The 25,195-nt window shown below is 33.1% G+C and overlaps 1 long non-coding RNA gene across 1 annotated transcript; it reads left to right on the forward strand.

Annotated features, from left to right (window-relative positions):
• The first annotated feature begins 2,005 nt into the window (after positions 1–2,005).
• LOC144998030 (uncharacterized) lies at positions 2,006–3,047 on the forward strand. The gene is made up of 2 exons (XR_013660083.1): positions 2,006–2,485; positions 2,580–3,047. It is a non-coding gene; the product is annotated as an uncharacterized LOC144998030 (long non-coding RNA).
• The last annotated feature ends 22,148 nt before the right edge of the window (positions 3,048–25,195 follow it).

Consider the following 25,195-nt stretch of genomic DNA (forward strand, 5'->3'; position numbering starts at 1 on the left):
GAGGAAAAGAGAGTTATATTCAGCAAATAGGTCAGCATGGACTGTTGACCATTGACCAGTGACTTGACTTGACTATGGGATGTCTTGTACCTCCCAAGGGTATTTTGGTAATTTGAGTGATTATTGAGTAGACCACTTATGGGTACAAGCAAGGTGGTTGGATCTATATCTAGAGGTGTGGATAGTATCATTCCACGTTACTACCAAGGTGAGTTATCCTCACTATATCAATAGGGTCTAAGGCACCAAGGTTGGCCCTTTTAGTTGTTATCTTGGTTGTAGTAAGCTACATGTGGTTATAATCTGTTAGATTGGAATCAGGATAGACAGTATGTTGTTATGCTCTTATGATCCGTTAGGATTGGTATGATAATGTCCTGGCTAAGTCAGTGCTCTGGTTATGAGAGATTGCTATGATCGATGATCTGTGAGATAGTGATATCTGATATCTGTATATGCGAGTATATGTTAGTTATGTGCACATGGTTATTTGCTTGATGTTTGGGTTGAGGAGGTCCTGCTTTGTGCTGAAGGCCAACATACCCTACGAGCGTTCCGGATAGACTATAGGCTCGTATGGTTGTCCAGTCATACCCAAGGCTCAGGATAGATCCAGATAGACTGTAGGCCCTGCAAGGCGGTCCAGTCAGGCTGAAGGCCTAGTATACATGTTGCTGATTACTTATTATAGATATGGTATTATCGATATGGCATTGGTATTTTGGGGGTAGCTCACTAAGCTCTCGGGCTTATAGTTTCATTTTATTGTTTCAAGTACTTTCGGAGATCAAGGCAAGACAAAGGCTTGACCGTACCGCTCCTCATCCATATGATTATATTTCTGGGACACTCTGATGAATAATAATTTTGAAAACATTTTGTAAAAACACTATTTGATTTCATGGTTGAAAAAGTTTAAATTTGGCTTAAAATTTTTGGATGTTACAACTTTAATGTGTATAGATCAACAATGCAACCAGTAAACTGGATTAAAAAAAGAGTCAAATCATCATTTTGACCGATAATTCATATATTTTCTTAAACGAATTATAGTTTATTACTTATTCATAAATTTGATAAAATAACTAAATTTTAGTGGAAATTTCCTATTTTATTTCACCTTAATATATTTATCAACATTTAGTACTTTTATATATATAGAGAGAGAGAGAGAGAAAGAGAAAGAGGTAAGTTTATTAAAACATATGTATTTTTATATACGTAACTCCTTACATATATTTCTCTTGTCTTATATTTATTGTACATTTTGACTTTTGAACTTAAATACTTTAATTTGTGTTATATATTAATCGATGAAATTTATAACAATAAAAATACATTTAAAATACAATTCATTCATATATTTTATATTAAGTATTATATATATCAAAATAAAAATAGTTAAGGTTAAAATTGAAGAGTAAGATTTGAAAAGTCAAAAAAATAGATAATAAATATGGGACGAAGAAAATATTGTTTTAACGAAAAAGAAAAGCTAATGGATGATGTTTAATTTTAGTGTTAAAAAAAAATAGCTAAAAAATTATGATGCATTTTATGCAATTAAATGCTCTATTTGGCTTTTGAATTTGTCCATATTCTATCAGTTTGCTTTTTATGATGTAAATTTTGGAAATATTACTAATGATATTTTACAGTAACAAATTTTTTTGTCGATTTACCATGTAAATATATGGTCATGTAGTTAGGTGAAATAGACATATATTATCCTATTTCAAGAGAATGGACAAACTTGGTCTTTGTGTTTAAACTGCACAAATACTTCCTGTGGTATGTCGAAAATTAGTTCAAAAATGTTTGGATTAGAACAGTGGTCCAAAACTTTCACTTTATTGCGTCTTTGATCCAATCTATTTTGATTATTTTCAAAATAACGTATCTGCCCCTGTTAATATGATTTTTGTTTTTTTTTTCTTATTTTTTTTAAAAAACAAAAAAATAAAAATAAAAATAAATATCTCTCTCTAAAACAAGAAAATAAAAATCTCTCTCTTTGAAATCCATTCCCATCTACTCTATACCTAATTTCTTTTTCCCCACCAAAGAAACCTCCACCATCCACCAAAAACCACCGAGCGACGCCTCTGGCAGGCCATGCTCACCAATTTCAGCATCATCAGGCACAACCCACAACTTCATCTTCTCCAGTCATATTACATCCGAAGAGATGAGTGTGTCTCGCATCCATCTTAACCACTATTCAGGAGACCAAACTCACTCACATTCATCACCATACTAGCCACAAGAAACCACCACCTGGTCGGAGATAGGAAACGGGGGAGTAGAGGTGGTGGGCAAACCCTAAATCGTCGAGTAACTACTTCAACAAGCCGAACCCACTATCATAGCAGTGACGATGGAGAAGAAGGGAAAACCCTAGCAGGATCCAACGGAGAAAGAGAAACAAAGTTTTAGGAAAACTGCGCACAGTCGAGATCGATTTACAACGTCATCCCCATTCTTGGTTCGTCTTCTCCATCAATTCAGATATGTTCGTCCTCGTTCTCGTTTTCGTTTGGGAAAATTGATCACACTCGAACCTGCTATCTATTTTTCAGATCTATTCAGCGCCACCCCATTCTCAGTTCATCCTCGTTGCTGCCCTTGTTGCCTCCTATTTTGCTTTCCATCCGGTGAGAACGAAGTAAAAGGAATGTAGTTGGGTTGGGTTTGATCGGTAAATCCAGTGGCGAAGTAGAGAGTGATGGGCAGCTGCGGTGGTGACATGGTGGAGCAAGGTGGTCCTCGGTGGTGTTGGGGTATTCCTTAGTGTCGTCGAGGGTCAGGGAATGAAAAATCAACGGGGGGTGTTTGGATGGTGTTTCTCCGGTGAGTGGGTGATGGAGGCTGCTTCCTCCTTTTGGGTTTCATAAAAAAACAAAGTGGTCGTTTTTTTTTTTTTTTTTTTTGAAGAGAGAGTGTGTGTTTTGTCTTTCTTTTAAATTTTTTTAATCAGTCAAATATTTAAATAAATAAATAAAAAATATAAAAAAGAAAATGTAAGGGTAAAATCATCATTATAAAAAGTTTAAAGCAAATTGAATCAAACTTGCAATAAAATGAAAAGTTTAGACCTTTAGTGCTAATCCAAACTTTTTTTTATCAAATTGACAATTTTCAGCTAACAACTAGAACTATTTGTGCAGTTTTGCTTTTGTTAATATTGTAAAGATGGTCCTTGAAACACAAGTCAAAGAAAATAAATAGTTAAACCTTACCATTTCTTTTTCCTTTTTCCTATTTTCCATTGTAGTTGATTATTTCCTTATGTTGTAGGGACTCATTATGCAATTTACCTTACAATTTTATTTCTTTACTTCGGTAACGTAAGGTTAATGTCCTAAACGGTAATAAGGTTTTAATTTTATCCAGATTAAGTTCTAAGGTTTTTTTACATATATATTACAAACATGTTTTTTAACTATTTAAAGAGGATAATAAAGTTTTAATTTTGTCACATTAGATCCCTAAGGTTTTTTTATACATATTATACTAACATGGTTGTTATAATCACTTAAAAATGATAGTAAGATTTTAATTTTGTTCACATTAGATCCTTATTTTTAATATTTTTATCATTTCATTTAACTAATTTATAATTTATATTAATATCTAGTTAGATAATTTCATCATTTTGTCTTCTCATTTTAGTTGATCATTCACCACAACCAACGATTCTAATTGAAAAGTTACACTATTTTTTTGCCATTTTTATTAAAAAAACTAATAATAATAATCAAAGTCTTAATGATTAAAGTTATGTTTGGCACCACAGCTAGCTAATAAACTAACTTATGTTTCGATCTTTTTTAAGTTGTTATGTTTGGAAAGCCAAAAAGTAGATTATAAGCTAGCTTATTAAAAAACTATTTAGACTAGTTTTAAAAACAAATTAAAATTTTCCAAATATACATCTTAATTAATTATACAAAACATATTTTTTAAATGCACTTTTATGTCATTAAATAAATTTCAAACAACTTATTAGCCAGTGGCGATGCCAAGATCGAAGTAAAGGAGTATCTTCGACAAGTAATGGAGTATATCGACAAGTAAAAGGGTATCATTGACAAATCTTGTATCTCTAATCTCTTTTAGAAGGGTTAATGACCTAGGAGGGTAATAAGATTTCAAAATTTTCCATTGGGTCCTTAAGATCTTTTCTTATACATATTACACCAGCATGGTTGTTATAACCATTTAAATGTCGTCCCTTTAATATTTAAAGAGACAACATTTAAACAGTTGTAACAACCATATTGGTGTAATATGTACAAAAAATATCTTAAGGATCTTACGTGAAAAAATTTAAAACCTTATTACCCTATTAGGCCATTAACCCACAATTTTATTCATCTATGTCTCTTCACAAATCATTTATTTGAAAACTCGCCCTTTTAAGTCCAAAGATCCGGAAACCACCATCAGCACCGACAACACCTTTATCGTCGACATCATATTTATCAGAAAACCCAACATCACTGGAAAAACTTTCATCAAATAACCCAACATCAAGGACTACACCTTATCGTAAAAAACATGCAACAACGCTTCCCTTCTTCAAGGACTATTGTCGAACTGTCGCCAGACTTCTCCATATTCATATCAAGATACCAATCTTCAAAATCAAGGGTTAATCATCAAGATTCACATTTTCGTTGTCTTCTACTTGATTAGACCAGTTGGAATGTATGAGGAATTGTGATTTAAATACCTATAATTGTAATCAAGGGTTTGATTGAACAGAAGAAAGATTGAATCAAATTCCAAGACTTGGATTCAATGTCTGATGATACAAAATAGGGATCATGTTGTTGATTTCTGGATTTGTTGAATTATTGTTTGTCGTGTTTCTAAGATTTTGTAGAAGCAACCATTTTATATAATCAGAGATTTTAAAGAAGCATTGCTACCGTCGCTTATGAATAATTAGGGATTAAGAATTACGAATAATTAGGGATTAAGAATTACGAGTAAGAATCAGACATGACCTTGCTACCATCAATTTTGAAACTTGTTACCATTTATTCTTAGCAATGATTTTGAACAATAGTAATGTTGATTCTTAACAGTGATTCATCATTTTAGATTCTATATTGACAACCTATTTGGGTTTGAATTTTGAAACCTAGTTCGGGTTTTTGATTTTGTGATGTTTTGATTTTCAAATTCTAGCAGGATGGAGACAATGGATGATTTCGATTTCGATTAATGGCGATCTTAATTTTGGGTACATTTTAAATTGGTCGGTTTCATTCAGTTTTGATTTTGGGTGTGATGGCATCTGGTTGAAGACTAGAGATGATAAAGATAATGGTTGAAGATGTTAGTGACATAGGAGACGAACGATGGGGTCGGGTGGTAGTTCTTTTATGGTGAAACCTTACTAAGCTCGGACGAAACCTAACCTTTGATAAGATAGTAGTTATGGTAACAAATGGTGGCGGTGGCGGTAGCGGTTGTTAAAAGTGATGGTGGCTGGTGGCTATGGTAGGGTGGAGCCGAAGGTGATAGTGGTGGTTGGTGGTTGGTGGTTGTGGTAGAATTTCAGAAATGATCCTTTCGTATATAGTATTTTTCTTGTTTAGTCAAAGGCATACTTGTCAGTTTTGGAATAAGCAACGTTAAGCGTTTTGTGTAATTTCGGCAAACATACAAGGACCAAATTTGTTCATTTTCTTGAAGTAGAACTATATGTGCCTACTTCGCCAAATCATAGAGATCATTTATTTAATTTTGTTTATAAATTACAGGGAAAACTCCTTAAAGTCTTTATGTTTTGCCCTCATTATCGATTTAGCCATTATATTTTTTTATTCAATTAAATTTCAAAAACCAGAATTGTATTCAATTTAACCATTTACTTGGTCAAAATGTTATCCAACTTTCAAAATTTACACTTGTAGCTCAAATTTTAAATTTTATTACAAATTTGGTCCTAAATTTACACTTTTGGCCTAAATTTTAAATTTTTTTACAAATTCATCCTAAATTTTGTTCTTTTACATCCTTTTATTTTAAAATTTTGTTTTGAATATGTTTTTCGCTATATAAAATCATATTTATACAAAAAAAAAACACACACACACATTTTAACATAAAAACCCTTCTTTTTCTGTATAACTTTTTTAGTTTTTTAAAACATTTTTGTATGCAAAATACCTATATGAAAAACTTTTAAAAAACAATTTTGTATGCAAAATACTTATTTATAAAATATTTTATTATTTTAAATACCTATTTATAAAACAGAGTTATGTAAAATTAACATGAAATACACTTATGTAAAATAAGTTATTATACTCATATATACCTTAAAGAACTTTTAAAAAATAGATATTTATTAAATACATAAAAAAAACATTTTGTGTGCATATAAATGCATAGATAAATTCAAATCTATTTTTATAAAAGAAAATGTATATAACTTATTTCATAGTAAACGTATTTGTATATAAAAACATGTATATATATATATATTATGAGATCGGTGTTTGTTTATATTTTCTTTATAAAAAAGGAACAAATTTTATGATGAATTTCTGAAAAAACGAAATATGTACCAAAAGTGTAAATTTCATACCAAATTTTTAATAAAATTGAAATTTTCGGCCAAAAGTATAAATTTTAAAAGTCGGATGACATGTTGACTGGGTAGAATGAGCAAATTAAATACAATTTTTTGTTTCTGGAGCTATATATATATATATATATATATATATATATATATATATATATATATATATATATATATATATATATATATATATATATATATATATATATATATAGGGTTAGGTTCATTTGAGACCACCTATATTTTGTGAGACCGTGAGACGCATTTTTTTATTTTCTTTTATTTATTTTTTTTATATTTTTTTTAGTTAATTCATGTTCCGAAAATAATATTTAAAAAAAGAATTTTTTGATTTTTCCATTTATTTTGCATTTTAAAATTATTTTTAGAATATGTACAGTGTAATATTCTATTTAGAATATTTCACGTATTTTTCAAAAAAAAATAGAATTTTTTTTATTCTTTTTAGTTAATTCAAGTTCCGAAAATAATATTTAAAAAAAGAATTTTTAGATTTTTCCATTTATTTTGCATTTTAAAATTATTTTTTAGAATATGTCAGTGTAATATTCTATTTAGAATATTTCACGTATTTTTCAAAAAAAAAAAACGGAATTTTTTTTATTTTTTTTATATTTTTTTATATTTTTTTTATTATTATTATTGTTTTTGGTCTCACGGTCTCACAAAATTAAAATGGTCTCAAATGAACCTGAACTATATACTAAATCGATTGAGACCAAAACATAAACACTTTTATAACTATTACGATTAAAAATAATAAAAATATTAATATAAAAACAATAATAATAAATTAAGAAAATAGTTGGAGGTGGTAGTTAAGAAGCTTACTTGTATCTTACCAGTGTCGGCTGATTTTTGTATACCAGGATTTTGACCCATTTTGATAAACTGTAAAACGAAATGCTGATTCAGACCCATGAAACTGAAGATCTATGTATCCAAGGCTCGAACATGAGGTATCCCTTCAATCGAACAGCTCTCATAATCATTGGCTTCCTACCAAACTTCTTCAAACAACCTGCTCTTTGAGAATCAGTTAAACAATTAGAGTGTTAAACAAGATCAAGATTCACAATTTAATTCTCAACAGCTCTCACAAGCATATTGCATGATTGATATGAACCCAGGAATAACTCGATGATTCAGAGAATAAGAAAACACAATCTTTTATAACCTTCGGGACTCGAATAATTCAGAGCGTTTTGTAAACTGGGCACAACTTAATCAAAAATTCACAGATCTATCCGATGTTTAAATAAGAATACAAAAACCCATCTGAATAATATCATACTAATTAATCACAATTCACAAAAGCATCAACAACAATTTATAGAGATTAGTTTTAACAAGGGCATGTAAAACAGTTTCTCCAGATTTTCTATATATAGCATAACCCACATCAAGAAACCATTTAATTTGACCACACAATTTTTCATTAATATATACAATGTAAAAGCTTAAGGTAAAAACAAACCAACACCGTGAAATTACCTGGAATCTGGGATTCCGCTCTTTTCTTCCTTCATCTTCTGAATGAGAATCTTCTCGATTGATCAACTACATGGTGCAATGGAGCTACACTTGATGATGTAAAGTTGTAAATGATACAGAAGAAATACTCTTCTAAACAAGGATTGTGCAAGTTTTTTGTCATGAAAAGATTCCGACAATCGCTGCTATCAGCACGGAAAATAGATGATAATTGCCTACAAATATGTACAAATGATTGAAGTCCTCGTCGTTGGTTTTGAAAAGTCGCAAAGTGCCAACTAGCTGAGATCTTTCTAGGAAGGAGAATTTTATGACTTTTATGATGTTTAATATAATTCAGGAGTTATTTTTGTTTATGTAGTTTGGTCAAATCACAAGTTTTGTTTAATCTTTGAAAAAATGGATAGGTTACTTAAATTGTAGTTTCAAAAAGTTACACCTAGGTCATTTTGGCAGATGCTGTTAAGAATCTTTTATATCCTTTTAAATTTGTTTTTATACTTTTTATATTTATTTTAAAATTTTGACAAAATTGCAAAAATGGTCCCTGTGGTATGCATTTTTTTGGGGTTTTAGTCCAAACCTCGACTTTTTTGGATTGGTGGTCCTTTTGGGCTGGTTTACATGCAATTTTGGTCCCTGTCCAAACTAAAAAGACTATTATACCCTTAATGAATTTATTTTTCATTTTTCTTTCCCTTTTTAAATTTTTTATTATTATTAAATATAAAAATGGGTCTCTCTCTCTCTCTCTCTCTCTCGTTCTTGGATACCACCAGCAAGGGAAGAAGAATTGGTGGCTGCCCCCACCTCTGCAACTCCCTTCCTCCTTCATTTTCTTTCCCGTCGATCAAATAACTCAAACACCCTATGTTCACTTCGTGTGCTACCCACCTCCACAGCCGTCAACAAAAGGGGAAAGCAGCCGAGAGGAGCAACGGAGCAGCCATATTGCCATCACCTTCGATGCTTCAACCATCTTCGAGCCTGTCACCGCCTTCAGCTCCTGCGCTTCTTCTATCTCAGAAGGAATCAAAAAGGGGTTGTTGCCTCCGATGTTTGCTCCGAGGAAACACCCACTTCGGTGGTGGGTTCAGGCCAGGGAATGAAGAAGAAATGGAGGATGAAAGGGGGGAAAGGCAGCAACGATCGCAACAGTCTTCAGGAGAAGTTCAGTGACTAAGATCGACAGGTAAAACGATGGAGCAACAAGGGGTTGTTGCCTCGAACTCTCGTCGGAATTGACCATCACCCCTAACATTTCATAACAGGAAACGAAGGAGAAGACAGGCGAAGTAGAAGACGCAGCTGCCTCCTGTTCTTCTTCTTGATGGCAACAACAAAATTGAATGAAAAGAAAGGTGTTTGGAGCTGGTTTATCTCATCAAAGCTTTGGATGTGACGAAGGAGAAATGGGTTCAAGATTTGGGTTGTTGATTTAGGTTCTTATTTTCGTTTACAGCTTCCATTTTCATCAGAAAATGGTGGTTTCCAGGTTTGATCGGGGGAGAAAAACAATAGTCAAAGGTGGGTGCTGGAGAGAGAGAGAGAGAGAGAGAGAGAGAGAGAGAGAAAGAGAGAGAAGTGGGCCCCAAATTAGGTAATTATTTTATTTTTCATTTAAATTAAATAGAAAAAGAATAAAATTATATATCAGAAGGGCATAATAGTCTTTTCAGTTTACCGAGGGACCGAAAACGCAAAGAAAGTAGCTCAAAGGGACCACCAATCCAAAAAAGTCGGGGTTTGGACTAAAACCCCAAAAATTTGCATACCACAGGGACCATTTTTGCAGTTTTGTCTAAAATTTTATTAAATAAAAATTGATGGGACCATACCACCCACCCATCTTTCTCCCTAGAAGCAACGAAATCCAAAACATGGTGTGCTATTGATCAACATTTGTATAAATATAGTAAGTAACCTACTAAAGGTTTATACAATGATAACATATTTATAAAATTTACATCATATTCTATCCAGCCGTGCTCAATGTCCTTATATATAAAATCATCCAAAAATCCATTAGAGGCTTATAGATGAGAAATTTATGAACAAACGTATTGAAGCATCATGCTTTAGTTATAGATTGTCAATACTATTGACCATGCAATTGTCTAATGGCGGTGTGGGTATATGTGGGTGTTGTCTTTCCTTCTCATATATAGCTACATAAACTAAATTGCACAGCGGAAACATCATAAAATTTAATTATGGGCACATGCAACCCAGAGATCTAAGTTTTTACTCATTATAGCAACATATTACCGAAATAATCATAAACCCTAGGTATAATCGAAATCAATGAACTGGAATACATACATTTGTGTTATAATCGTATATAACACTCTTGAATCCTCAAATTTACTTTAGAAGCTAACACCAAAAATATGGTTGCATCTAATGACTCAAACCCAAAACCCTAAAAACCATAGAACGAAGAAAAAAAACTCATATTTCTCCTTCTTGGTATGGTAACCACGAAATTGGAGGCTAGGAGACTTTCTTTATAGCTAGGGGATCTCGAGAATAAACCATGATTTAAATAATAAATTATTCATATTTTATTTATTAAGTGCAGTTATTCTTATTAGTTATGGGTGGCTTCCAAAAACCCTAAAATCCATCCCAAAACCATCCATAGTTATAGAACCTTCTACAATTGTCTTCCTTGCTCAGTTATGAACAATTAAAATTCAGCTCTTGTTTCTTTAATTAGTTCTAATTAATCATGAATTAATTTCAGATTAATTTTGATTAATAATTAATTAATTCCAACCATTTTTAACTATTTATTAATCATATAATAAATTAATAAATCATTTCCTCATTCTCCTAATATCATTTCTAGTTATTTATTGTTATGAGGGCAACCCCAAAAGGAATTTACTTTTTTTTCATAAAGTTATACCAATTTAGCTTTGACTTTGATCAATTTAGGTATGACCTTCGACACCTATTCCAACACTCGAAACATACGTCGCTCGACGTGTGCGCGTAAGTGCCAACGGTAAGGTTTGTTAACCAAATCGAGGGACCTTAATGATGTCGTCTGAGGGTGCATAGGTACATACATTTTTTGTATGGATGGTAGATGTAACATCCGGACTTTCAGATGCATGAGTGTGTGTTTATCTCTGAGATTTATGGAGTGACTCAATGAGTTGTGAGTCCAACTCGCCAATTTGGGTCGGATTGGCCACGTGGAATTAATGAGTGGACTCGACGAGTCAGAGAGCTGACTCGCCAAGTAGGTGCTAAGCAGAGAAACCCTAATTTCTGGGGTTGGGGCCTATATAAGGGAACTTATAGCCTCATTTGCAGCTCACCTTTACTAAGAGTAAACCCTAACGTCCTTTTGGAGCTAGAGAGTGTGAAAGGAGCTAATTTTGGGGTCTTGTGGTACATCTCTTTTGAAAAGGAGGGTAGGAGTCATCAAGGAACAAGAAGGGGGCCAATGAATTAGTGTTATTTCATCCAAGAGCTTCTAGAGAAGGTAAAAAGTTCCCACCTTTCTCCTTGTAGGGATTAGATCTCATGTTTTATTAAGGCTTTCTATCATCTTTAGTTGAGATATGAGTACATGGAGTCCCTTTCTAGGTCTAGACTTCATATCTGGACCTTGTAAGGTCCAGAGGGTCCAAAGACTCAAGCTTTATTCAGTCACTTAAAGAGTTATTGTGTTTTGGTTCCTTGTTGGAGCATGTATTGGCATTATCAGCCTTATATGCCATGTTTGAACGTAAAGCTTGCAGCTTTATGTGATAATCGACCCTTAGAATGGTAGATCCAGTGTTTGGAGTGATAGATCTGCCTTAAATAGTCTGAAAGAGGAATCTGGTTGAAGGGACTCGCCGAGTCCATGGCCTGACTCGACGAGTCGGTGAGGGTTTGTCCACATGGGTTTGATTATGCGATAACTCGGTGAGTTTGGGGTCAACTCGATGAGTTGAGTTGGACTTTCTTAAGACTTCTAAGGAAACAAGGGGACTCGACGAGTCGCAGGATTGCACTCGATGATTCGGGTCAAACTGAAGGGTTTTGAGCATTATAACACCCCTATGGTGTACATGCAACTCTATAAACCTTGGATCTATGTTTTGTCTATTATACATGCAAATATTCTATATTCCAAGGTTTCACCCTAACTAGCATAATATGAAGTATATTCACTACAAGAATTTAGTAGAATGACATACCTTTTGATGGAGCTTGAAGTCTTGAATGGAATCACACAACACCAAGAACTCTTAGAATAACTTGAGAATAAGGATACTTAGGTTCACACTTATGAAATCAGTTTTCCCTCTTTGTGTACACACATTAATTTCATTTCATGAACCATAGACCTCTTTATATAGTTTGGAGGATTAAGGTTACATTCATGTAAACCCTAATACCCATGACCTTTCATTTCCATAGGATCCATCGGTTAAACACTTCATGCGCTATCCATGAAAGCTTAGCCCAACCTAAATGAACTTGGCCCACCATATATATATATATATATATATATATATATATATATATATATATATATATATATATATATATATATATATATATATATATATATATATATATATATATATAGAAGAATCCATATTTAATTAGTTCATTTTGATCACTAAATTGATTCTTGATCAATACTAATTAAAAATATGATTTCATATTAATATATTTATATAAATCACTAGTATCCTTTTTTTTCTCATTTAGTCTATCCAATTGTTCCGATGCCATGCAACCCAAATGGACCATTCCAAGTCGGGTCGAATACATACCAATAATAATTATGGACTTAGACATCTAATCCAAAAGTCTCCTAATTGTATAAGTCTAAAACTATTATGGCGTATGACTCCAAAACCCGACTAGCAATCGTAGCTCTTAAAGTCGTTGTCGAACTCTGATCTAGTCAATGACTTGTCCATTAGATAAGGGATCATATATTCCTCTATTCTAGATATCATATGGACTAATACATGGATTATAATCACTCTCTGTCCATTTATTATATCCCGATTTCTGATTTATGATGACTGACTAATTGAACTAATCAAATCAATCCAGGCTAGGCCAAGCACTTCAGGGTGTCATCACTAAATCATCGAGGGGCCTACATATATTGCTTTTATCCCTTCAAGGGTAAAAAGAATGGATAAACTTCGACTCATATGCTTGTCCTACTACTTGTTGAATCATACACAAAGGCACGTTTTATAACATCAAGTTACCAATGCGTTTTCTTGCAATCAATGTATAACCAACTCATAGTCAACAACTCATGTTTCTATGTTTGAAGAATATAAAATATTATTTTCTCATGATCACTCGTGATAAAATCCATTAAGTGAGTCAAATGAGTGTGGGTTTAATCCAATACTCAGAACTTATGAGCACTCATGAATGTTGTAGCAACTCTCGCTATGTCCAACATCTTAGACATCTACAAACCAACTTCATGATAGTCTTGGCTTAATATCTACTTCCAACATATTATCGACTGTGGATGGTTTGAATAACTTAGTCATTCAGGAAGAATGACCTAGTTATTCTGGAATCAAAACATGCAAAGTGAAACACAAGAATAATCGAATCCAATATGGTCTCAGAACTTATGAATATAAATAGAACAACTTTTATTTATCACCATATTGATTACACATTATTCATTGTATAATGTTTCAAATTTATCAACTTAATGCTTGAATTAAAACAATAGTTGTCCCATGCTCCAAGCATGTACACTATGTTTTTCTAAACACTAGTCATACCATACACTAAGTATGCACACTATGTTTGTCTATGATCTTTACTTTTTGAAACATATCGATTTAACATAATTCCAATGATTCTCATTTCATAATCCCAAATCCTTACCACGAATGCAAGAATTCCAAATTACTGTCATTTACCAAAATCTGTTAGATTTTAAACTTACATGCACTGATCCTCTTGTAATTATTATGCACAACATCACAAAGACTTATCAACAGTCATTACAGAGTATTCCAATGGAGATCAACTCCATGGAAATGAAGTCTCATATTCAAAATACATTGCTTTGAACATCCTTTTTGCATTAAGTTTTCTAATCTTACACAGATTGAATAACTTCCATCTATGGAGACATTTCCATATTCCTATTTTGACTATCACTTCTGAACAAGAGTTACCTCCTTCTAGAATATGTCAATATGGTCCTTCTAATATTAACATTATACTTCCAACTGTCCCTGAGCAACCAATCTTTGGTAAACCTTATATTGTCCTCGACAATTGCTTAATCGTTTTAGCCATATCCAATTCTAGACCTTTTCCCCTCTTAATGCCCGCAGGCATTTGGAAAATTTAGAAATGATAAATATTATAGCACATCCAATCGATCCTATACCCGAAGCATATGGGATACGATTCATGATGTCTCACATAAACACATGATTCTAGACCAGTCTTTTGCTACAACATTTTTATTTGCCATGTTTTCATAATTCCACTATGATTCTAGACCAGTCTTTTGCTACAACATTTTTATTTTTAGTGAAATCATTTCCTCACCATTATTTTCATGAATCGGAGAGAAACCTTATGACACTTAGATTTTATGGTGTATGTGTTCCTATCCATGTGAATTTTTCAAAACCACAATCACAAGACAAGGTTAGTGACAAATCCAAATTCATATGGACTGAACTTGTGCAGTCTTAACTTCTTGCCACCTGGCAGCACAAGGGCCTGCCATTGCTTCCAAGTTGTTATACAACCAATTGTGAACTCTCAGTACTTATATGCAAAGCCAACTTTAACTGGAATGGGCATAGAATTAGGAATATGTTAACACGATAGGTTATAAACCTTCAAGTCGTGAGCTAGTGATAAACTACAAGTTTTATTCTTGATTAGATCTTGAAATTCTTTAAGGATCTCTTAGACTCCCACTGTCTACTTGACATATAAGACTCTCTTGCCAAGTACCATGCCTTGACAAACAAATATTCAATAGATAGTATGGATTCTTATAAAGAAAAACACTTCACACAATTGGCCTTACTTGGTCTCTGTTTTATCCAAAACATCACAACTTAACAATTTCAAATGTACAAGAGTAGAAAACATTGTACTCTTACATTTGACAAGTGTTATAAACCTTCTTTAAGATATGTCACTCAAGTTACAATCTTGGAGTGTGACTCTAAGAATTGTTTTGGAATGAAGTATGACTCATCTTCTTGATTTAATCATTGCAACAATTCATGACTCCTCTTCTTAACCATAAGAATGCACTATGATGTCCTTAGAGGATGAAATGAGATATGACCTCACAATCATTAAGATGATCATAAAACATGATACTAAAGTACTCTCCATCTTTTCAGATTTGAGAAACTTTTATCTTTCTGCCTAATTTGTTTCTTCTCATTCGTTCTGCCATACATTGAACCTTTTCTAATGTTTCAGAATTATACTTAAACTTATAAGTATAACCATATTTACTAAACTTTAGTAAATGATGACGAATAGTCTTATCGATCTTTTGTGGTGGACTTGACCAGTGTACAAGGATATGTACTTGATCCTTTAGTCCTTCACTTAACTCACATATACATGTGGACAAGGAATTAGTCTTAATTTTCCAAAGATGTAAATTCTCATTCATCATACTATACAACTTCCATGATTCCAAGTTTCGGTCCAATTGAAACTTGTGTGATGATAATATTTCCTTATTTGGTAAATTTAGACATTACCACAAATGAAAGAATCAAATTCATATTTCCATTATTGCTAGAAACATACAAACATTAATTTTTCATAATGTCATTGCAAGGAGATATAAAATAAAGTAAAAACAAAATTTTATTTATTTATAAAAGTATGTGGAAAAACTTTTCCTTACAATGCAACTTTAAATGAAAATTATGTTATTACATATTTCTTAGAAATATATCATAACTCCTAAGTAGCAGCTCAAGAATCTGATCTTCAAACAATGCGATTGAAATCCATCTTTGCGATCAGATTCAGCATACTCTTCCTTTAACCTTCCTTCCCTTTGCTTGATCCTACCACACAAGATGCATACTAGTCACATCATGTATTAAGAATCATAAATTAGGAACTTAACAGAGTTAGATAGTGAAGTTACCTGAATCAGAATCAAACTTTTTGATTCTTCCTTTCCTCTTAGATCTTTCAGATAGTTAGGGCAGCTTCGCAACCAATGCCCCTTCCCTTGACAATGAAAACATATAGACTCTTTGGAAATGGTACACGGGACAATCTCAAATTTAGCCTTTCTCTTTACCATTTGGTCACCTGAGTTGACTATGGCCGATCCATTTCCATTGGGAAGAGAAAGCTTTTCTACATTTCCAATGTTACCATTGTCAATGTCCATGGAAGTTTGGGAAGTTGATCTTCCAATCAAATTTTCTTTACCTATTCTCTAAATTATTGCTGATTCAGCAGCATCAAGCAAATAAGTAAGATCATTAAGGGTCGTGTCATAGTCTGTTACATAGTAGTCCCAAAGGAACTCACTATGTGACTTAGAAAGTGATTGATGAACTTAGTCAACAACCAACTTCCTCAAGACTTTGACACTCAACTCTCCCGACTTGTCATTATATGTGATTTCATCCCCAAGATGTGAGCACACATAGACATTGTGTGCCAATAGGGCTTGAGTGACCTTGAACTATTCAAGAATTTGTGGGTTAGGGAGAATAATTGGAGGAGGTGAAGTACGATTTTCGGGACATCATCTTCATTAGGAAAGCTTGTTTCAAGAGATTTGAGAAGATCATAGTTGTCTAAACCAGACATCTACGATGAGATAAATTCAAGTTAGTTGATTTAAGTCCTTAATATAACACCCTATATGAAATATTAAGGCTATGACCCAACATAATATTTTATAACTTGGAAGAGGGATGGCATAATCCAAGCTATAAAATACTTGAAGGTAGGTGAATGATGATTCACCAATTTCCACCATGTAAAACGAAATGAAATATTAGGTTCTAATTGGATTTGAAACTCCTAGATATTTTGAGATTCAATGAACTTTTCAATGGCATGTTTCAATCTCGGCTTTGAACACCCTTAATATTTATCACTTAATCGATGAGACGGTTAACCACACGCGCTCCACCGATCCTATGATAAACATTAAATTACCCTTTTCCTACCTTGTTAAATCCAGGCTAGTGTGTCGGTTAACCACATGCGCTCCATTGCCGACTTAAGCAAAGTGCCAACAAACCTAGTATGGTGAGGTTGAGGCCACGTGCCAACAAACCCAGTATGGTAAGGTTGAGGCCACGTTCCAACAAACCTAGATGGTTGGGTTGAGGCCACGTGCCAACAAACCCTGGGTGATTAGGTTGAGGTGTTATTGCTCTGTGCTATAAACTGACAAACCCAATGTGGTTGGGATGAGATCAAGGACCAACAAACCATGTATGCATGCTTGTGTTATATTTGTAATTATTTGTATCATGGGGTATTTTGGGAAGCTCGTTAAGCTTTGGCTTACAGTTTGGATTTCATGTTTCAGGTGCTTCTGATGAGCGGGGAAAGGTGAAGGCGTGATTGTATACATCATCCCGCAGTTTATGTCGATTGATACTTTGATCCGATGTTTTAACTTACTGTGATTTGTAAAAAATGTGTTGGTAACTTTTGGGCTTGTGGATTTGTGTTTTTAAAATGATAAATTTTTATTCTAATTTTTGGGACGTTACAACCACCGCCCACCAATCACCACCCATCACCACTACCCACCCACTACCACCATCCCGAAACCACTACCCACCAAGCAACACCACCACTCGTCACCACCATCACTACCACCCGCCACCACCATCTCCTCCACAACCACCAACCACCTACATCATCACCACCTACCATTATCATTACGCACCACCTACAACCACCATCCATCACAAAATCCAAACATCACCACATGCCGTCACCATCCGCCTAGGGATGTCAAACCCCCCCCCCCCCCCCCTAGGACCCCAATACTATATCGGACTAAATTTAAAAATAAAAATAAATAAATAAATAAATAAATAAATAAAAAACTAGGAGTAAGAGCAGGGCAGGGGCAGGATTAAACCCCTTTTATTTTTGGGACCAAGGTCAGGAGTCGGTATTTTTATCCCGTACTCCCGCGGTACCCTGTTCGTATACTTATCTAAAAAGTATATATTTAATATAAAATACATATACAAAATAGGTTTTCTAATCTTAGGTTTAGGTCACTTTCTCGTTTCCTTCTTCAAGCTTCACTTCGTTATGAAACGACGAGATGAATTAGCTCTCCCACCCAAAAGGCCAAGACGTCACGAGCCCAATCGGCTAATCTTGTCATCAGCATCGTCGACGAGAAGACGATAGAGTCACCACCTCACTGGTCGCATGTGGACGATGCGTCATCATCAAATTCATACATTTCCCAACATATGCCCCATTGAAGAAATCAGAGTTCCCTTATGTTGGTCTTAATACACCGACGTCGTCTTCAACATCCAACGATGTAACAACTTCGTCTCTCCAGTCTCCACAATTCGAACACAATCACACGAATAGGTTATCCTGATTTCTAATTTATCCTCTTCCAGTCTTCCTCTGTGATGTTTTCATTTACCCATTTCTATCAAATAGTTAATGATTTATGTAGATTTCAACTGAGTTTGATTTATTGTTTATGTTTTGGGTTTGATTCTTTCATAGTTATATGATTTAAGTATGCATAAGTTCTTGTTTCTAATTTATTGTTTATGTATTGGGTTTGATTCTAATATGGTAATGCTCATATGCTAATGTTGATGTATGTAATGATGATATGGTAATGTTAATTTATGTAATGTTGATATGGTAAACTGGTAATTCTGATTTTCTATTTTTGTATAATGTTGATATTGTAATGTTGATATTCTATTTTTGTGTGAATCTGGACCATTTTTAGATTTATGTAATCATGTCTTCAGAGCGGAATCAACCCAATGATTCAAACATGGTTAATGATACCGCCAATTTTGCAGTTGACTATAACGAGAAACAAATGAAATTTAAATTTCCAATTTGTCGTCATTTCACCTATGAAGATGTTAATGGAACCAAAAAGGTTGTTTCTAAGTATTGTAGAAAGGAAATTACTTATACAACCAAAAATGGAACCAACATGATGCACACCATAAGGTGTGCAAAATACGAAATTGACAAAAGAAAATTGATGATTTTTAGAGTCAGTTAACCGGAAAAACATCTAAGACAGATGAAAGTGGGGGATCAATTTTAGCAACACATCGGTTTAATTATGATGATTCGTGAACTGATCTTGCTAAAATGATCACAAAACATGATTACCCACTTGGAATTGTTGAACATGAAGGCCTTAGAGATTTTTTTCAAGGGCTCCAACCACTTTTTAGACCGATTTGTCGAAACACAACTAGATCTAATGTCATGAAGTTGTACAAGGAGGAAAAGACAATGATGATGCAATTTTTGGAGAGTATTCAAGGTAGGATTACAAAGTTGTCTTTTGAGGTAATACTTAATTTATATTAATTTGTTTAATCTATCAATATGCATTCTTTAATTAAATTAAATTTATTTTGTGAACTGGTAGGTTTATATATGTGTCATGTCCCTATATTGCTGAGAAACTAACTAATGGTAGATTTATATATGTGCCATGTCTCCATACTACTAAGAAACTAACTAATGTGTTGATGGATAGTTTGTTGGACTGGAAAACAGATAGAAAATTATCAACTTTAACTTTTGATAACTGTTCAACAAATATTTGCATGATAGATGTGATGGTAGACAAACTTCCTTTTGATATCTTGATTTTGAGTAAAAGCTTGTTTCATATGCGATGTATTGCACATTTTTTGAATTTAACTGTGAGAAGTGGGTTGGATGTTTTTGGACATGGGATTGAGAAAGTTCGTAACAGTTGTAGTTTTTGGACAGCTGCAACAAAAAGACTTGATACATTTCAAAAAAATGCAAAGTTTGAGAATGCTTCTTGTGGAAAAAAAAAACCTAGTTGTTGACTGTAAAACATGATGGAATTCTACTTATTTAATGTTTTCCACGGCTTTGAAATACAAGAAGGTGTGTTAACGATTATAACAATGTGAGCCCCAATATAAGAGTGCACCTGACCAGAAAGAGTGGGCTTTGGCAAGTGAGCTTTGTGATAGACTAGAAATCTTCTATGATGTCACAAAATTATTTTCGGGAGCAAAATATCCAACAACCAACTTTTTTCCCCAAAATATGTGAAATAAATATTGCTCTAAAGAAATGGGATACATCTAGTTTCATTAAAATAAGCAAAATGTCCGAAAATATGATGATATTGGATCCAAGGTTTAAGATGAAGCTCCTAGAGTTTTTTTCCTATTATATATGGAGTTGATAATGTAAAATATGACATTCAGAAAGTGAATCAAATTTGTGAAGATATATATATATATATATATATATATATATATATATATATATATATATATATATATATATATATATATATGAGTTAAGTGATATGAGTCAAGCAAGTAGTTATGATATTACTAGTAAGCCCACTTCTAGTCGACATGCAGCTCCTGGAAGTGACATGGACTTATTAGATGCCTTATTTTCATGGAATTCTTCTACTAGTGAAGCTTTTGTAAAAAATGAATTGGAAAGGTACTTAGAGAAGGCACTTTACCCCGAATTCATGAGTTTGATGTGGTAGGTTGGTGGAAGTTAAATGGGATTAGGTATCCTACATTGTGTTTGATTGCAAAAGACATATTAGCCATTCCTATATCCATTGTTGCTTCAGAGTCTTCTTTTTCCACAAGTGGTAGAATCGTTAGTCCACATAGGAGTAGACTTCCTCCGTCAACAATTGAAGCTATCATATGCACTCAAAATTGGCTATGGGCAGGTAAAAAAGGTATGTATGACTTTGCTTGAACCATTATTTGTTTTATTCATTTTAATATATTTTGCTTATTACCTTTATTTATTTTTTCTTTGTTAAGTTGTGTTATTGATGGTGATGATTTACATTCCGATGAAGACGACGAGGGAATTGAGGTAAGATAGTTCAATTTGTCATTTTGTATTGAATAAACTGATATAACCATTTATTTTATTATTATTTTTATTATTTATTTAGGGAGGATATTCAAATGTCAATGAATGAAGAGTTGAAGGCAATTGATGAATATTAAAGATGTAGTGAATTGGTTATATATTTTTGGACATGACAATATTTTCTATTTGTAATGTTTGATTTGTCGTATTTTACATTTGTAATGTTAGATTTTTCATATTTTATATTTGTAAGTTTGTAGGAAACTTGGAATTGTCGTTTTGTAATTTTGGATTTTAATTTTTTTAGTTTCTAAAAGATTAGGTTTTAAGCTTTTAAAGTTATTACAAATAGTCTTTTTAGCCTAAAACATAGCAGTTTTTTAGCAAAAAAAAAAAAAAAATCCAATTTTAAGCCTATAAATTGGGGGCGGGACCGGGGGCGAGATCGAAGATTGTGTAAACTGGGGATCCAGGGGGTGGGGGCAACTATTGATTTCAGGGGCCAGGGTGGGGGTAGCTATTTCCACTCCCATTTGGTCTCGTTGACCTCTATATACCCGCCATCACCCATCCATCAACACCACCACTACCAACATATCCACCACCCATAATAACCACCACTCCCACCCTCACACACCATCCTTCACCACCCCCACCATCACCACCTACCACCTATCACCATCACCACCATTACTTACAACCACTATAAACCAACTATCACCCATTACCTCTATCACTCACCACCTACCACTACTACCACCTGTCACTACTACCCACCACCCTCCACCACCACAACCCACCATGCACCACCTACTACCATCATACCCACTTCCATCACTCATCACCACCCATAGCCCACCCCTACCAACCACCAACCATTACCCATCACTACCACCCACCATAATTACCACCTCCACCCACCACCTATCATCCAAGACCAACTATCTCCACCACTGCCACCCCTACCCACTACATACGACCACCAATCTCCACGACCGCCTAGCACCACCCTATACTTACAACTACCATCACCAATGTGATTAAATACATATAATCACATAAATTATATATGATTATATATTTAATTACATAAATCACATGTAATTAAATACATATAATCACTTGTGATTATATATATTTAATCACATATGATTTATTTGGACAATATTACTTTTGCGTTTTATGATTTACATGGAAAAAACTTGTTTTTGTGTATTCAATAGTTGTTATCGTGTATATAATCAGATTTGATTATATGCATCTAATCACATATGATTCATATAGTCAAGTTTGGTTTATGTCTAAATAAATCATATGTGATTAGATACATATAACCACATATGATTAAATACACGATAATAATAAAAATACATCTTATCCATATAAATCACATGTGATTAGACATATATAATCATGTGTGATTATATACTTTAATCACATATGATTTATTTGTATTTTATCACATATGATTTATGTGGACAATATTCATTTTCACATTTCTTGATTCAACATTTGTTTTCGTGTATATAATCATATGTGATTAGATGTACCTAATCACATATGATTTATATGGATAAGATTCATTTTTTTCCATATAAATAATATGTAGTTAGATACATATAATCATATGGGACTGAATCAAGAAAATGAAAATGGATTTTGTCTACATAAATCATATGTGATTAAACACATATAATCACATGTGATTATATGAATTTTAATCAAATATGATTTGTGTGAGAACTATTCATTTTTTAGTAGATACATATAATCACATGTGATTAAAATATGATTAATATTGACAAAGAAAAACTATTGAATCGAGAAAGAGAAAAAGAATCTTGTCCATATAAATCATATGTTATTAGACACATATAATTATATGTAATTAAATACATATGAAAATTAATTGAATCGAAAACGCAAAAACAAATTATGTCCATATATATCATATGTGATTGGATACATATAATCACATGCGATTATATGTACTTAATCACATATGATTTATATGCATAAGATTCGTTTTTTTCATTTATATTCAATAGTTGTGTTCCTAGTTTAGTCGGATGCCATTATAAGTATTTAGTTAATGCAACCTTTTGTATTTTAAATATTCCATGTTTTTATATATCATATTTTCAATCAAAAATTTGTCCTATTAATAATTTAATAAAAATATGTCTTACAAAATATCAATTTTAAATATTACTTTATTGTATGATCATAAAACTTGGCCCACTAATAGTTTAATAAAATTTCAACTAATCAAATATCAATTTTATGTATTATTTTGTTATATGAAAACAAATAACAAAAAATAGTATTCTTTGTTGTATTATATGACAATAAAATTATTTCTAAAAGCTCTTTGGATTCACTAAAAAAAGAGGAAAGCAATTAATTATTCATGTTATATCAAGATCAATTAGTTACAATCATGTAAAAAAATTATCTCATGAGACTCTTCCTTACTAGTCATGTACTATATCTTTTGATTCTATTTGTGAATAAAAAGAAATCATCAATTTTAAAACCTCGATTTTAGAGCTCATGGACCAAAGTCTAAATATCGAGTCTTTTATCATTGAAACCTCATGTCTAACCAAAATATAACAATAAAATATCTTGAATTGGATCATATATAAAAGTAACCAAATATCAAGTCTCCTTATCGATTGGTTATTTATTTAAAACAGGAGATGAAAAGAAAACCTATAAAACATTGTTTTTCCAACAGCAATCAACTCCGATCACAACTAGTCGAGACATGGCAACTGCAAGACCTCTTCTACAATAGCATAAGCTATGCTAACACCCCAATCATCAACGACGTTGTTTAGTCCTCGATATTTGCCTCGTCTTCATCTCCTACCTTGTTCAACTTATTCTCCGCCAACACCTTTTTCAAAGCTTAAAACCTCAGGTATAAATCTTAGCTCAACATTAGCTTGTGATATGTAACATCCATAAAATTCATGAAAAATGTAAAATTTTCAAACAATTCCACAAACCACCATTGTTTACAAAATAGTTTCCAAAACATGTTTATTATCAGAGTTATCACAAAATCATGAAACAAAACACGAGGAGGTGCACAATCCTACCTTTGTCTACCCGCAATCATCTAAGGTACCAGAAATATAACCTAAAACTGTACGCCCAAAGCTTAGTGAGTTTCCCCCAAAATACCAACCCACCATAAAACCTGAATCATAATAATAAACAACATGCATATAGAGCCTTCAGTCTGACTGGAACGCCCCACCAGGTTGCAGTCTACCTGGTACGCTCATAGAACCTACAACATGATTGGTATGCCACATCGGGCCTTCAGCCTATCTGGAACATTCTTCGGGCCTTCGGCCTGACTGGTACACCCCATTAACCTTCAATCTATCCAGCACACCCTAGGTCTGTTGGCCTTCAGCACAAATCAAGACCACCTCAACCCACCCACCATCACATATCAACATATAGCATATCAAACACTAGCTAGCATGTACATACAGTCATACATATCTAACATATCACTAATCATGGTATTATCCTATATACCAGGATACAAATAATAGATCACTATACATAGCATCATCCTATATACCAAGATACAAATCTAACAAATCACTACATATAACATCATCCTATATACCAAGATATAGATCTAACAGATCGCTACACATACAATGATACGAGAAACCAATATAACAATCCATAGCGCCGACCTTGGTGCCTTCGACCCAAAAGTACAGTGAGGAAAACTCACCTCACAAACTGAATAGAACTGATGAGGCCCAACTCCGAATCTCAGATCTTTACACGATACATAATTCCACCAAATGACCAATTTCCATAAGAATTCCAAAATACACTCAAGGTCAAACTTGGTTAAAGTCAAAGTCAACTAGTCAACTGTTGAAACCAGATCAGGAATTAGATCTGGTTGCCTTCTACTTCGGATCTGTAATC

The sequence above is a fragment of the Lactuca saligna genome, chromosome 1 (assembly GCF_052625555.1).
Source record: "Lactuca saligna cultivar CGN05327 chromosome 1, ASM5262555v1, whole genome shotgun sequence".
NCBI classification, from domain to species: Eukaryota; Viridiplantae; Streptophyta; class Magnoliopsida; order Asterales; family Asteraceae; genus Lactuca; species Lactuca saligna.